The sequence below is a fragment of the Drosophila innubila genome (genome assembly GCF_004354385.1).
Source record: "Drosophila innubila isolate TH190305 chromosome 2R unlocalized genomic scaffold, UK_Dinn_1.0 1_C_2R, whole genome shotgun sequence".
NCBI lineage: Eukaryota > Metazoa > Arthropoda > Insecta > Diptera > Drosophilidae > Drosophila > Drosophila innubila.
Window position 1 is genome coordinate 13,523,675 of NW_022995374.1, and position 15,743 is coordinate 13,539,417.

At 35.9% G+C, this 15,743-nt stretch overlaps 1 protein-coding gene across 1 annotated transcript in view; it reads right to left on the reverse strand.

Moving 5' to 3' along the window:
* The window catches only part of LOC117783186 (rho GTPase-activating protein gacU), a 32,238-nt gene that overhangs the window by 15,889 nt on the left and 606 nt on the right, over window positions 1-15,743 (reverse strand). The gene's annotated exons all lie outside the window — the stretch shown is intronic.

A 15,743-nucleotide genomic window follows, 5' to 3' on the forward strand; every position in this document is an offset into this window, starting at 1 on the left:
TGATTAAATATGTGACGTTAGCAATTATTTGTATAAATGCAACTGTTTTTAATGATATTTATTGTCGCATTGTTATTGATTTTAAGTACAGTGCATTAAATCATAATAAATTAATAAAATTAACCAGCCAAAGTGGAAGCGCACGCAATGAATAAATTGGGAGACTTTAAATTAAAACTAATTAAAAACTTCGTTTTAAAGAAGCAGCTGATTTTACTGCAATGACAAGACATGAATCGTAATATAATTTACCAATTTCGTATAGCGAGTAATTTGTAATAGGATTTCGTTTATGATAATTAACAATAGTTACATGAGGGCATAAAATGCTGAAAATTTGAATAGTAAACTAAAATAATATTCAATTAAATGAAAATTCAATGCCAAATATATCGAGATAGAACTCGTAGTTCTCGTAAATTGTTGCAAAACATTTATTCAATACATTAGTATTAATATTACGTATTATGTGCAATTCAATTTGTTTTTTTTTTTTTTTTGCATTATTCGTAATCAGCTGTTTTGTGCGTGTTCATTAAACATTGTAATCTATGAGAGGGTAAAACCAGTTTGCATTCATATAATTATGTGATTGATGTTCGCTAATTAAGTAGATATAATTTTTGGTTTTTGTCTGCAAATTGACGGGTAAAACCTAAAGCTTAATGGCAACGCATTGATTCATCATAAGCATTGAGATTTTGACGGCAATAAAAACCCATGGACCACACAATAATTAGTTAAAAATCAAGAACAGAGCCTAGAATTAGGCTCTGCTGTCGGTTGTGGTTTGCCCCGAGGTTGTGCTGCGATTTAAATGGCAATTTGGGCATTTTCAAATTATTTGCCAAAAGTTTCTCGATTAACCTGCTCAGCCGTAGCAAGGCAAACAAGGCCAAACAACTATTATGGCAAACAGGCGACAGCCATGAAGATGACTTGGCTATCAGGCAGGACACAGTGAGTACGAGAGAGTTTTTCCTGCTACGGCTTTACTTGACTTCACTTGCGGAGCTGTGAAATTTGTGGCCGCTCTTGTGGCTGGCGTTTTATGAGTGAACTTTTAATGATTTACGACCATATTGCCACACATTGCCGCTTTTCCAGAAAGTTGCAACAACTTGTTAAGGGGTTGTCAGCTAGAAATACACTCCATTGCGTGCTATCACTAAAAGTGACAATGACATTAGCTGAATGTGTCAATAGAGCAGTAAATTAAATAAATAGCAGAAAAGTAAGCAGCTTTGAAAGCTCATTCAAGTTATTTTCCAATCATTATTTTCGCATTTATTAGTTATTTTAAACTTTATTTAACCTACTGAATTTAAGCTTGTTAGCAAATTTGAGTAGCTTACAAAGTTTATTAAATATTTTAGTAAACTTTAATTTTTCAGAATATTTATTTCAAGCAAAATATTGCTATAAAGCAGCAATGAGAAAGAGATTTTGATAAGCTTTAGCTTATAAATAATCTAAAGCAATGACACATCACTTAATATAAAAGAAATTCATTAAAATAGTTCTCAGGAGCTTTTGACTTATTTCTAGCAAGCTATTATTGAAATTAAAAAAAAAATTTGAGCTTGAAAGCTATTTTAATCACGCAGTAGCTTATTTAGAGCTTAATTATGATTGAAGTTAGATTGATAGCTCTCTTTGTGTCCCTTTCAACTGGTGTCATTATGACATAAACGTCTGTGAACAACGAATTTTCAGTTGCCAATGAAGCAAAGCCACAACACACACACACACACACTCGAAGAAAGTTTGAGGGTAGGGAGGCGGGGAGGTGTTGTTGTATGAGATGTTGAATCTCGATGACTTTTATTGTCAGCATTGAGGCTCAAAAATGGGATTTGCAGCAATAAAACATGAGTTAAGTCGCCGTCGCCGGTAGAGGGCGTGGCTGGAATGTGGGGTGTATATACCAAAAGCCTGTCATATTGCTGTCAGGATGGAAACAGGAGAGGGGGTAGGCAATTCGCAGTTATTCGACTGTTTGTCATTTGAGTTTTCGGTATAGGTTTTCAGAGTTTAGTCCGGTGTTGATTGAAATTTACGATTGGGGCCTGGCATCTTTAGCAATAGCAAGTGTCATTATTATTGTAGTCATTGTTGTTGTTGTTGTTGCCGATCGCCTTGTCGTCTGTCGTCGCCCATAAGCGGAAACAGCGCCCGCCATTTCTGGGCGCCATTTCGCTTTGTCGCGCGCATCAGTTTTATGGCAAACGGAAGTTTTCGTGTTATTTATGAGTGTGCGAGGGAACGAGTGTAGTCTATGGGTGTGTGTGTGTGTGTGTGTGCTTTAGCTCAATTATGTTTCAATGCATTGGATTTCGCTTTGGCCTTGGCTTTTCGTTTATTCAATAGCTTATTACGGTGCTAAAGCCTGTGAAAACCCAATTAAATGTGACATCTGCCTTTGAGCCAAAAGTCCAAGAAGCGGCGTGATTTTGATATATAGATTCTTCAATAAGTGAGAATAATCAATTGTTGTCAATGCATTAATTTATTAAGCTCAGTTTACTGTTTCACTTGTGATTTCTCTCTCGTTTTCCTGCGCATTTCAATACTATGATAATTGACCTGAACAAACGATTTGAGCCAACCCACAATTAGTCGGCCATAATGATGCATCATTATGGCTGTAATACATCAAGCAAGCAGGAGGTTTACTTTGATTTTGGGTTTCTCTTTCAGCATTATTTGCTCAGCTTTAATGAGCATAAATCATCAAGGAAAAGACAAGCCAACTGTATTTGGCTTCATCTGTTGGCTCACTAGGCGTATGCGTAATATGATAAATATTTTAGACAAGGCGCATTGCTGTCAAACTAACTTAGTGGGGCGTCTTAGTTTTGCATGACAAATGCAAATTTAAATGCGACGTGCAAATGACAAGTGCGAGCGAGATAGTTGACAGCAGGCCAGAAATAAACGAAAATTGTGGGGCAAGACTCGTTTATTTATTTGAAAGCATTTCTCCAAAAACATAATAATTATACCCTGTAGTTATGTAAGCAATGGGGTGGCTAATCGTACAAATATTTAATTCAAATAATTCATTTAAAACGCAATGTTGAAAGATTTAAATTCATTCTATGGCAAATTTTTAATTCTAATTTTTGTGATTAAACGTTGAACACTTTTCAAAAATAATTAAAAGGTAATTTCTCTACTTTTGCTGAGTATCTCAAAGTTGTGGGTTGAAAGCATTTCAGGTTCTTTAATCTCATTTCTTTTTGGAGCGCATTTTTATCAACGTGGAAGTTGGCAAAGGGGAAAAAAGTCACAACAACAACAACAGCAGCAGCAAGAACTACAACAAAATGAAAATATAGAAGACACGCTAATAAGTCTGCAACGTGACACTTGGTCCAAAGAACTTGGGACGGACAGCCGCGGGCCGCAAATGAGATGACTCTATCGGGCGCGGCATCGAGACTAGAGAAATGGCTGACATTTTGCAGGCTCCCCTTCTTACCAATTGTTATTGTTGTTGTTGTTGTTGTGATGGCAAAATGTAAATGGCAGACGTGACGCCATGAACTGCGAGCTAAATGTGACAATAAATGCCGGCGGTTATGTATAAATTGCTAAAGTGTGCGGAAAGATTTACGGTCGTCCAAAGCGCAGCATGTAGTCCATGGCAAGGGGATGACAGAGGGTGGGGGGCAGAGGGTAGGACTGCGAAGTGCTGGCTATAATAACAAAACAACAAATAGGCCAGGTACTTGCCAGTCAGACAGACAACAACTATGCCAAAGCGTCAGGTGGCACTTTTAGTATGATTGCCAGGCCGACAAACGACAGGCATGCCAAACACCCGCCCCACTGCACCACCTCAACCACCGCACCACCGCACCACCTCAACCACTCAGCCCACCATTCACAATGACAATTTGGCCAACACCAAAAACACTCACAGTCAAGTCCAAGAGGACAGTCTCTGAGGTAAAGTCACAGACTGCGACTACTGGGAACTGTTGCTGTGGTTGAGCGAGCCGACAAGTGCAGTAGCTATTATACCCTATGACTACAAATTAACAATAAAGGGTATGCACAAACAGAGTAGTATACTTTTTTTTTTAAAAGCAGAGAAAGTCAAATTTTTGGTAGAGTAAAACAATAAAACTGTTAAACAAGTCATAGATGTTAAAACAGTGAATTCTTCAATTTTCCCAATTAACTTTTTTGATCTTAGATTTACCTTTACCTTAATAGCTTGACTAATTTTAAACAGAGACAGTAAATAATGATTATTTTGTTTCTTTTCAATTGAATAAATTTATTCACTTCCAGTAACTGTTAAAGAAAGTGAAATATACCAAAATACTTAGCTAATAGATACGTCAAAATATTAAAAGTATACTTTTTAGGGTAATTCACAGTCAAGTACACTCCCTGTAACTAAATAGGCTGAATAAATAATTTCTTTAAAATTGGCATTATCGACTCCCAATTACAGGGTAACACAAAAGTCGACTACATTTGTTATAGTTAGCTTATTCTATTGGCATTGAAGTGTCTGTTGTCAGTTTGCTTTGCCTTTTGCTTGTCATAACGAATACACAAGGCGGTTGGCTCAATCATTTGCATAGCGCCCAGTCGATTAGCCAGCTAATTTGAATTCAATTAGGCACGTTATTAAAAAAATCATCATCACAGTTGATGTCAAAAGTCAAGCTGGGTCAGTCAGCAGCAGCTGCTAGCACACTCACACAATTTTCCATATCGTGTTCACGGTTTCTGCTCTCTATCAACGTTCTCTTCCTTTCCATTTCCCTTTCTCCCTGCTCGTTTCTCTTTTTTTTTTGTGCACATTTTCGCCTTAATGAGCTTTTCCGCTGCCTTCGACGAACACTTATGCCATTTGTCGCCATATTTATTTTAATGGTTGCTCAATTTAATCACTTTGCCGGCAACAGTAGCAGTAGCAAGCGGATTGGGCGGGGTCTGGGAGGCAAGAGCAGCAGTCGTTTGCCAGCAACTTTTCCGCATTATACTCTAGCTTAAGATATGCCAAAATATGTCTATAAAGTTGACATTTTATTCAGATTTTAGCTCATTTTATTGAGATGATGTTTAAAATCTATTTGTTCTTTGAAAAACTTTTCAAGTCTGACATCAAATAAATAAGTTGATAGTGTGATTGGTTAATCGATTTTTGCACGATATTTTTAACATCTAATATATATTATATCCTACATATTTTGTTTATCAACTTCTCCATAAAATTCTTTTATAAGTTTACAGACTTCAATCTGAAATTTTGCAGGGTATCTAGTGTTCAGCTTTATTTTGACTATTTGTTGTTGTGTGTGATTGAAGAATGTTGAAGATTTCATTTACGCGACATTTAATTAAGCGCTCAACTTTTCAAGTTTTAATGGAGCACACACTCAACGACTAACACACACACACACACACACACAGACACACATGTATGTAGACGTAATGAGATTTTTTTTGTGGCACTTTGACACGCCAGTTTATTAAATTGCCAGTCTGTAAAAGTCTTTTGCGTGAAGTGAAAATATTTCAAAATTTATTAAATCAAGCGACCATCTTTATCGGAACAGCAACTGTATTTGTGTGTATTAGGGTGGCTGAAATTGAGAGGCGGGCGGAGGGGTGTCCGTGTCCTGGAACTGTTTCTGATCCTGCTGGTCTACATTTTGCGCTTGCCCGAGTGAAATGAGCTGCATCCGGGCAGCCGGCAACTGCAATTGCAAGCGTTGCATTCTTAACGCCCGAGCACTTTTTGGGCCACATAGAGTGCAGAGAGAGAGGGAGAAGTAGAAAAAGATAAGGAGGGAGAGTGAGACAGAAAAAGAGTGTAAGAGGGGAGGGAGAACTACGTACAGCCATTGCATCCGGGCTTGCATGTTCTCGTATGCCACGTTACGTATACTTTATTCCTGTTCCTGCTGTTCCTGTACGCTGGCGCATTTCCTGTACGGCCACACATGCACACTCACACACACACACACACATAGACACTCTCATATAACGAATTTTGATGCATTTCCCGGGCGAACGGTACAGCGCGCACGCGAAAAATTTATGTGCAATCTTAGAAAATAATGATTATCTTTTATTTTATGGTTGAGCGTACACGTTCCATTCTTATGGCTAGTTGAGGGAACAGAAAGAAATGTGTGAGTGTGATAGTGTGTGTGTGTGTGTGTGTGTGTCATATTATTGTAGGCGACAAGTGAGCCGTAAAAGCTGCCTAAGCTTCTTTATATTTAAAGCCATTTTACGACCTATTTCCCATTCACGTGCGGCATGCAATTATGTGGCAAATTGACAACTCAACACAATTGCCCCTCGTCTGCCAATTGATTGGCAGCCACACACACACAACACACACATACACTCATTTAGTTGATGTCTATAAAAAATAATCCAACATGTAAATGAGTGTAACTGAGTACCACTCGAGTCTCATTCATTGATTCAGCCACTTGAGTATTTTATTAAGCTTACTAGTTGCAGCTGTCATTGAGATCAAATGATGTCAAACAGAAAAGCGGGTATATAGGATTGTTTAATTTCAATTTCGTTTAGAAAATCTAATTTTTTTGACCATTTGTTATTGATGATCCATAATTTTAATACCAACCCATTCAATTTTTGACATCAACTTTGAGCTCTTATAACTTTGTCAAAACTCGATCGATTTCCATACAGATTAACACTTATATCATGATTTGGATTCCAAATTGATTCTGCATTTAAATTTTGTTGATTTAGAAAATTTAATCAATTAAATCTTATTAAAAAATAAAAAGGAATATCTATCCCAGAATACATTACAGCTAAAGTGCTAAAATTTAATTTGACATAATAAACACAAAACTTGCGCAATCAACTAATTGTCTGCAGAGTATCGTAAAGTCGGTCTAATATACTGAAAAGATAGCTTCTATGAGCAACCTTTTAAGTGTACTTAGTTATGTTAAATAAAACATTTTCATAAGCTTATTATTGTGTTTTATTTGTAATTAGCTTCAAAAAAGGAATCTGTCAAGAAAATATATGAAATTTGCAACTATATTTTATGAAATGTGAAGTGCAAATTTTGAGCTTGTTAGTTAAAAGCTGATGTACTTTTAATTGCCACAAACTTAAGCCGATTGTAAGGAATTTGCAATGTAACATGTGAAAAAAAGCAAAGAAAATTATACTTTCTATTTGTTATTTTGAGATATTCTAATTGGACGTCAAAGATAATAAACTGAAATTCATTTTGTAGAAAATTTTAATGAAATTTCCAAGTAAGTAAAGTTGAAAATTTGTAAGAAAAGTGAAGGGTATGCTGTCAATTAAAAAAGACAGTAAGGACACGGACTTCAAGGTTGCTTATTTCTATATTTTCAGGTTTATTTGGTTTTTCTTGTTCCAAGTATTTTTATATGAAAAGCTTTAAGTGTGTACGAAATAGAAACTAGTTGCTGCGTATCAAAAAGAGCAGGAAAAGTTAATTATGAGTACATTCCCTTTTATCAAATTTTGAATATTCTCGTACTTGTTTTAGAATATATATTTTTATTTAGGGCTCTTAATTAAATTGTGATTGAAAAATATTGTAAAAAAAATTGATTTTAATGGACTGTGTTTTAATTTTTTGAAAAAACATTTTTATGGAAAGTGGAAATAATTTATAAAAGTGCTTAAATTGAATTTAATGCTTTTTGTTTTTTATCTTCCAGGTATTTTAGTGTAGATACTGGTTAATTTAATAAAATGTGTATCAAACAGACAGACAGGATCTGAGAAAACAACTGATATTTATTTTTATATATTATACTAGTTTCAGTTATATTTTAATTTACGAGAATGTATTAAGAAATAGAAACTAGGCTACTGGCGATGTAAGTTAATTTATTTCCCCTATTTTTTGCAGTATTTTAAGCAGTGAACTTAAATTGAAGTTGCCGGCAACTGACACACGTAGCACATGAGGCATGTGGCATGTGGCATGAGATGGCATGGGGCTCTAATGATTATGAAATATGTACTACAGTTGGCAGCAGCCTTGGCATGCCCGTTAGCCGCCATTAACCTTAGCCTTAACTCAAACTCAAGCACTCACATACACACATACACCACACAAACACACACACACACGCAGTTGAATGGTTTAGCTGCGTGGTTGTGTGGCGCGTGTAAAACTTTCAACGGATAACGTCACTCAACGGAGCATTGAAGCATCATAGATGACGTAATGCGGCGCCTCTCTTCAAACGGGGCGAGAGTGAATGCCCCTTGAATGTGGATAGTCGAAGGCGTCAAAGCGCAAATGGTTTAGGCTCATTAAATATACACAACTAATTGAAAATTTGGCTAAATTTCGTGCAATTGCAGCGGCTGCAGCAGCAGAATGTCAACCATAAATTCCAATTAAACTCTGCGTAAGTGGACGGCAAATGGGTGTCGGATAAATCCCGTAACCCGTTTGCCCCCTTTCGCGACTCTAACGTTATTCGGGGCAACGCTTCTGTTTTGGTTTTGATTAAGTATACGCCCCATACGCCCGAGGCAGCATGCAAATGTGGTTAGCAGTGCAGCGTGGCAGCCACAGTTCCATTCCCAATTCCATTTTCACATCCACTCTTCCATTTCGCATTCCAATTCATTTGGCAGGCAGTGCAAGGCAAGTTTTTATTGTTGTTCTTTTTTATATTTTTGGCAATGTTTGAGCTTGCGTTTAATTGTTTTATTATCCACAAAGTGCTGGCGATTTCAAACAGGCAACGCCCCACATTCCTGCTCTTCGACCAGTTTTGGCACTGTCGTTGACCTCGTTGCAGCTTCATATATATATTTCTGGATATACAGTATGTCAAATAATTGTTTTGATAAAGAAAAATTAAATTTGATTATTGTATTTTTTTTTTTTTTTTAATAGTAAAACCGAATGAATCCCTATTTTTTTTTAACTTTATATTAAGGCCTGTTCCGGTTTTACTTTATATTTAATAGTATTTAATAGGACGTAAATTCACAAACTCAAATTAAATTCAATACGCAAAACAAGCAACTATTTATAATGCAAAAAATAACTAGAAAAACTAGATTTTTTTTTTTGCTTGTAGGAATATATAAACTTCTTTGTCAAAACAAATACTTGACATACTGTAGATAAATATTTTTTCGTACACTTGTCGAAGTCAGCGTCGCCTGCTGTCTGATATATGAGCGTGTGGCAAGTTTCTGGCTGCTGCACAAATTATGCCAAGTGCATACTTGAGGCGTGCCCTGACAGATACAGCTTCAGCTTCAGCTTCATCCACAGCCACATTCACCACCGAATCCACAACCGCATCTCCAGGCAGAGCCAGCTCTTAATAATGTCTCACTTGAAGCGCAACGAGAGAGCCTACGAATTTTCGTCTGCCACATATTTTTAATTAACTTTATAAAAATCTCATTACTCATTTGCTTTGCACTCTGGCTGTTTATTTGTTTATTTGTGTGCTTGATGCCCAAATTAATGCAAATGCATTTGTGTTGTTATTTCACATTGATGAACTCGTCTGTCTGCCTGTTAATGATGATGAGCACATGTCCAGTTTATGTTGAAGGAGCATTCTATGGATTTTTATGGCTCGAACTGTTGCACGTGTGGCAAGCAGGCGGGTAATCGTAAGCATGTATTTAAGGCATCAACAAGACATTTATCCAACACATGCACACTATATAAAAGTTGTCTGACCAAAAAACCAAAACCAACCGTTTCCTGAGTCTGTTGTTGTGGCATGTGTGCTGTGGTCCTCTCACAGATCCAGTAAGTTGCATAGCAAGTACTTTAATCGAATTGCTCGACTAGAGGATGACCTTTGAGAAGAAGAGTTATAAATCAGAGCTGCTTTAAAAGCACATTTACTCAATTTTTATGCTTTCCATTTGCTGTTTTTTATTATTCATTTTATAGGGTGCTTTAAAAGGGGAACGGTTACACAAATTAAAGATGTTTGGAAAGCACATTTAAGCTTTTAAGATGATTATTTAGCCATCAGCTTACGAATATGTTTATTTTATCAACTGAGAAATGTAAAGCTTATGCATATTTATTAATAGCATCCGTTTTATGTCTTTATAAAACTCATTAAAGCTTTCAACAAATAAATTTATTGTAGGAATATTTTACTGAAATAATAATAATGATAATAATATTTTACGCTGAAATATATTCGTTCAGTTTGAAAAGCACTTGAAACATGTTAATTATATTTTAAGCATAACACAGCTTAAAATGCATGTAAAGCCTACTATCAAACTTAAGAATAAGCTTCTTAAAAAGCTTTCGTTGTAAGCTCATAAGTAATCTCTTCGAATTAATTGACTGCTATTGAACCTCTTACATTTATCGCTCTAACAAGCTTATATCCTTTAGTTACTCCATTGTACGAGTATATACCCAATTGAAAATAAATATTTGCCAAAGTATAAGCGATAAATGCTTGGCCACAACAAAATGCAGCTACAGAGTGGAACAGGATATGCTCAGGTGCAAATGAAAGTCTGTGACTTGCATTACATTCCATACCCAAGGGAAAACACAGCAAAATAAAATTGCACAACAACTTGTAAGGGAAAACTGTAAGGAAAACAATGGTTGAAATTAGTTTAATGGGAGCCAGCATGTTGCGCATACTTAAGGCCAACTCTTCAGGTGGGCAAGACAAGGCAAAGCTGGTCAAATGTTGTGCGTGTTGTGTTTATTAGTTGAGGCCCAAGTGCATGGCATACATAAATTTAGGCAATCTGGTCACATAACTTGGTAGCCAGAATCCCAAAACACGTTCACTTCAATACAGTTGACTTGTCAGCGTGTTAATTTGCTAAATAATTTTCGAATTTTTGTGCCAAGGAAAGGGTAGTGAGTTGGGTAAAATAAATGGCACTAACTCACCAAGAAAAACACACGCACACACTGAATGAGAGAGAGAGAGAGAGAGAGAGAGAGATAGATGGGCTCTCAGACACGCCCACTTAGGCAGGCCAAAACGAGGCGCAAACGTGCCAAATATGCAAGCAGCAACAAAACAAATGGCGCTAAGTGTAAGGGGATAAAGGCCAGGAAAAAAGTGGGGCGCAAAAACTCAACCAAAGCAAAGCTATAGATGAGCATTTGCTTGTAGGTGTGTTTGCTTAATTCAGAAAGGATACAACCTGCATTTGAGTGGGAGTTACAAAAAAACAAGAAAAAAAAAACAAAAACTGTTTATGATTTCCTAACACGATTTCAGTAGCTTTCACAATTTTTGTATACCTTTCTGCGTCCGCTCGTTTATTTGTTTGCCTTTGCTGATTACGTGAGAAATTTTGCCTTTCTTTCTGTTTTTTTTTTTGGGTGGCGGGACAACGCGACAACTTTTAAAAGTGCCTCGACAGGACATGTATGCACACACGTTCATCAATTAGTGTTGAAGATTTAATTGTGGCACGTGTGAACTTAATTAAATGGCATTAGTTTTGTAATTGTACAGACAAGTACATAACACATACACACACACATATATATATATATATTTATATCAAAGCACTCATATTTAATTGGTGTGCCTAGCGCCCGAAAAGTGTGCAATTTAATTGCATACACTTTGTATGCGAATTTTGCATTCCAATTAATTTCTCGAGCACGCATGCAATATGCAATTTTCGGACTCATATTAATATTAATTTAGTGGGGAGAAGGGGAGCTCTCATCTCACTTGTAAATTGTTGTAGAAACTTTTTACTTTAATTAACTATTTATGTGCTCTCTTTGTGAGTGCAGTGGAAAGTTGCAAACCGCCTGCCGCACTTAATTAGCATTTCGATTGTCAGGGCAACCACAATAAACTTGCACTGCAAATTGCAAGCTAAAGTTTGATGCGTTCCGTGAACTGTATAATTATTTAAGTAGATGAACACGGTGAAAATGCCTATAAGAAATAAAAATTAAACAAATCATGTACTACTCGACTCATGAAAAGTTTCAGCACAGCAGCTTATGAAGAGACTATGATAAACACGTCAAAAGTTACATTTTTCAAACATATTTTCGAATTCATAAATTTCGATTGCCAGTAATTTATTTCAAATTTACAAAAAAAAAAAATAAATAGATTAATTGTTGTACAGTATTCACACTCTTTTTAAAGCACTTCTTGAAAACAACTAGTTTGCTTGCCAAATGAAAACTCTTATCATCACCTGCAATGTATCTAAAGCTAAAACAAATAATAATTAATTAAAATGTATATCACAACATTCAAGAGAAAACTCCTTAAGAAACTTTAGCTAATATTCGTTTAAAAATATATCTTGTTTATTTTAGAATTTGTTTTTCTTAGACTCGCATGCAGGAAATTTGCAAGTCGTGCAAATGTTTTCAATTTGTATTAAAAAAAAACTATACACACATACAAGTTTAAATATATATAAGGAAGTAGCTTTTGTAAACAAATGGCTGATTGCAGGCTGCAAAATTCAGCAGCGTCATTTAAATTATGATGTTAACATTTGTCTCGGGTTACCAATTATTCATTTGACCTTTTTTTGGAACGTGTTTTGCGGCACAACATGTGTGTTGAATGTTAAGTATCCAATTTGCTTTTATGTATTTTTGAATTATATTTATATATGTGTATTTGTGTATTTTAAAGCCATGTTTTGTTTGGACCTAAGCGTTCATTGCTTTTGCCCCGGGCAACCAAACAAAAATTATAACAAAAATGAGCAGTGAATTTTAGGAATTCGAACGCTGAATACTCTTTATTTTAGTATTAGTAGTTATTAGTAATTTATTTTATTAACATAAATAGCGATCTTTTAATGAATTGCATAGATGAATTTTTATTAAACAAGCATTAAATTGCAGACTTATAGCTTAACAGAGTCTACTCCATAAGAGTAGAACGAAAAGTTAAAGGGAACCGAGCCTTTTTGGGTTGAATTATAGCAATAATAGCAAATAACAAGCACGCTTGAAATAATAAACATTGCAAATTGCTGCACACAATTTCGGTCAACGTTTCGGTCAGTTGGCTGGATGCAAGAAAGGGTCAGAAAGAGGTGGTTGACGGGATGAGGAGATGAGTTGGTGAAGAGAGTAGGTAGGCTAAAGTGCTATAAAATTACCTGAACAACAAAATTTTGGATGCAAAAGCGCTGCTTAATTCATTTTTGTACAAACAATGTGGCTGCCCACTGTTTCTCGTTTATTGTTGTTGTTCTTGTTGTATTTTGGGCTTATTTTGCAGTCTGGCATTGCACTTAAATAATGTAAATATAATTTAGCTGTATGCTTGTGATTTAGTTTCCAAAATATTTAGTTGCATTTTATGGCCGCTCATGTTTGTCCATTAGTTTCTGTTTAGACGCGCCCAGGTGACAATGCAAATAATTACAGTGTACAATGCGGGCCATTCAATGGAAACAACATTCAACAATATCACATTTTCTAGAGATTTGTGTGTGTGTGTGTGTGTGTGCATACGAGTAGTACCATTGTCGGTAGGTTAAATAAATCAGAAAGTAATTAAAACAACATGAAATGCGAGTTACAGTTTCAACGGATGTTACCTCCCGGAGTTTCCTTCGCTTGGCATCCGTATCCTGCTCCCTTTTCTTCTCCTGCTTCCTATTTAGCAAACACAACAGAAAACGCGACCAACGTACCAACAACAACTTAAGTAAATAAAAAAAAATAAAATAAAATAAGAGTCAACACCACAAGAAGAACCTGGTGAAACCACAACAACTGGCAATCGAGAGAAAATGTGAAACAAGCCAAAGAAAATTTGCGCAGCGAAATGCAAAATAAACTTAATTTACTTTTATTTACGTTGACAAATGTTTTCGAAGGAGTGCAACTTTTAATTGCAAAATTTATTTGATTTGCCACCTTTCCCCTCAGACTACTATTTGTTGCATATTCTGTGTGTGTTTCCTTGGTGACCGAAAGTACCTGAATACCTGTATTTAAATAACTTAATCAAGTTTAGCTTAAGCATGTGAATCTATATGTAACTTATAATTAGGCTTCCGAGTGGATTTTATATCTAACAATATTAAATAAAGGTTAAATCTTGGCGCCCAACGTGGGATTTGAACTGTATCAGTAATCGAACAATATTAAAATCTTAACTGTACGTTAATATTTAAAAATTTACTTTGTTTTAATTTGTTTTGAAAGTGTGGAAGAATAAGTAATAATATATATTCACTCAGTCAGAGTATTCAATGATTTGAAAGGAGAAAATAAATTATTTATTTTAAAAAATTAATTTAAAATACGACTTGACTTTAATTCACAGTGAAAACAAAGAAAACTACTTCAAGTCAACATAATTTGGCGCCCAACGTGGGCGGACACGTTTCATATAGCAAAGTGAAACAGTTTTCAAGTTTTGTATGGGGTTACTTGATGTGAAATGTTTGCTTGTTTTGAATGAAACTGGCATTTAAAGAGTTGATCATTCAGTTCAATTTTATGATTGGCATTGCACAGTTTGCAGTCTTAGGTGGATGTCAATTTAATTGCTGCGGCTGCCACACAATTTACTAGAATTTTCTCTTTTTTTTAGTTCAATTTTTTTTTCAATTTTTTTTTTGGCAGCTGAAATACCATTCATGTTTCGAGAGGACCAAATGGCAAACTGTAAGCGGCAATTTGGCAGCAAACGCAAATTGCGGTGGTTCAGGTGTGTAAATGTGTGTATAGAGTATGAAATATGCACATAAACACATGCATATTGTAACAGGTCGATTTGCTGCGCGTTGTTTGAAATATTTGTACTTTTTATTATGCGGCAGCTGTTGCGGCTTTTTGTGACTCAAACAGTTTTAACGTTGTCCCAAAAATAAAATAGAAAAAGGGTATTGAAAAAAATATTGAGAGCACAACTTCAGGGGCACCCTGTTTAATTATTTCCTTTCTTTTTCGTTCGTTGCACTTGAAAGACTAAAAATACAACAGCTTGAGTGTGAAAGGATGCAGTTTTATCCTGCATATTTTTCCCCACTTTTTCTCAGCTACAGGCGGAATTTTCATTAAAGCATTTTTGATGTCTAATTTACATATTTTTTCACAGCCGGCCGAGAAGCCGTCGCCTTTCAACCAGGCGACTGACACGTTAAGCATTCAAGGGATTGTTATCACACTCTACTTTTTTCTCTCTCTCTCTCTCTCTCTCTCTCTGTATCTCACTTTCTGCCTTTCACTCATTGCACTCTTTGCTGTCAGCTGTTGTGGTGTGAGGCTCAACTCTGATTTGGAGCAAGTTTGTTAGGTTTTTGTGTGCTTGTCCAGCCTGTTTTCTTGGCTGATTCCTTGTTGGCCAAACTGTTGAGTGGCAACATTAATTCGCATGCAGCATGCAACAACAATAGATGCCAAATAACAAATGTGAGCAAGCACACACTCTCACAGCTTTTTGTTGGATTTTTAGCTAAATTTGTGACAGCGCTTTTTAAGCCTGCTTTTTGTTAATTTGCAATTTTCCAACCAAATGACCCTCTTTCTCTTTCACTCTGTTTGGGGGTGTGCACAGCTGTGTGTGTGTGTCAGCATATCTGCCTGCTTTCACTGGTCAGTCTCTAACAGGCAAACATGACATTAATTCAATTTCTGTTTGCATATTGCCAGCTCATGTTACTCGTCTTTTTCATGTCCGAAATGTATGCAATGCTTTTTGAAAAGAACATTTTTTGCTCCTTATTGCACTTTCCCTGGCAACTGAATG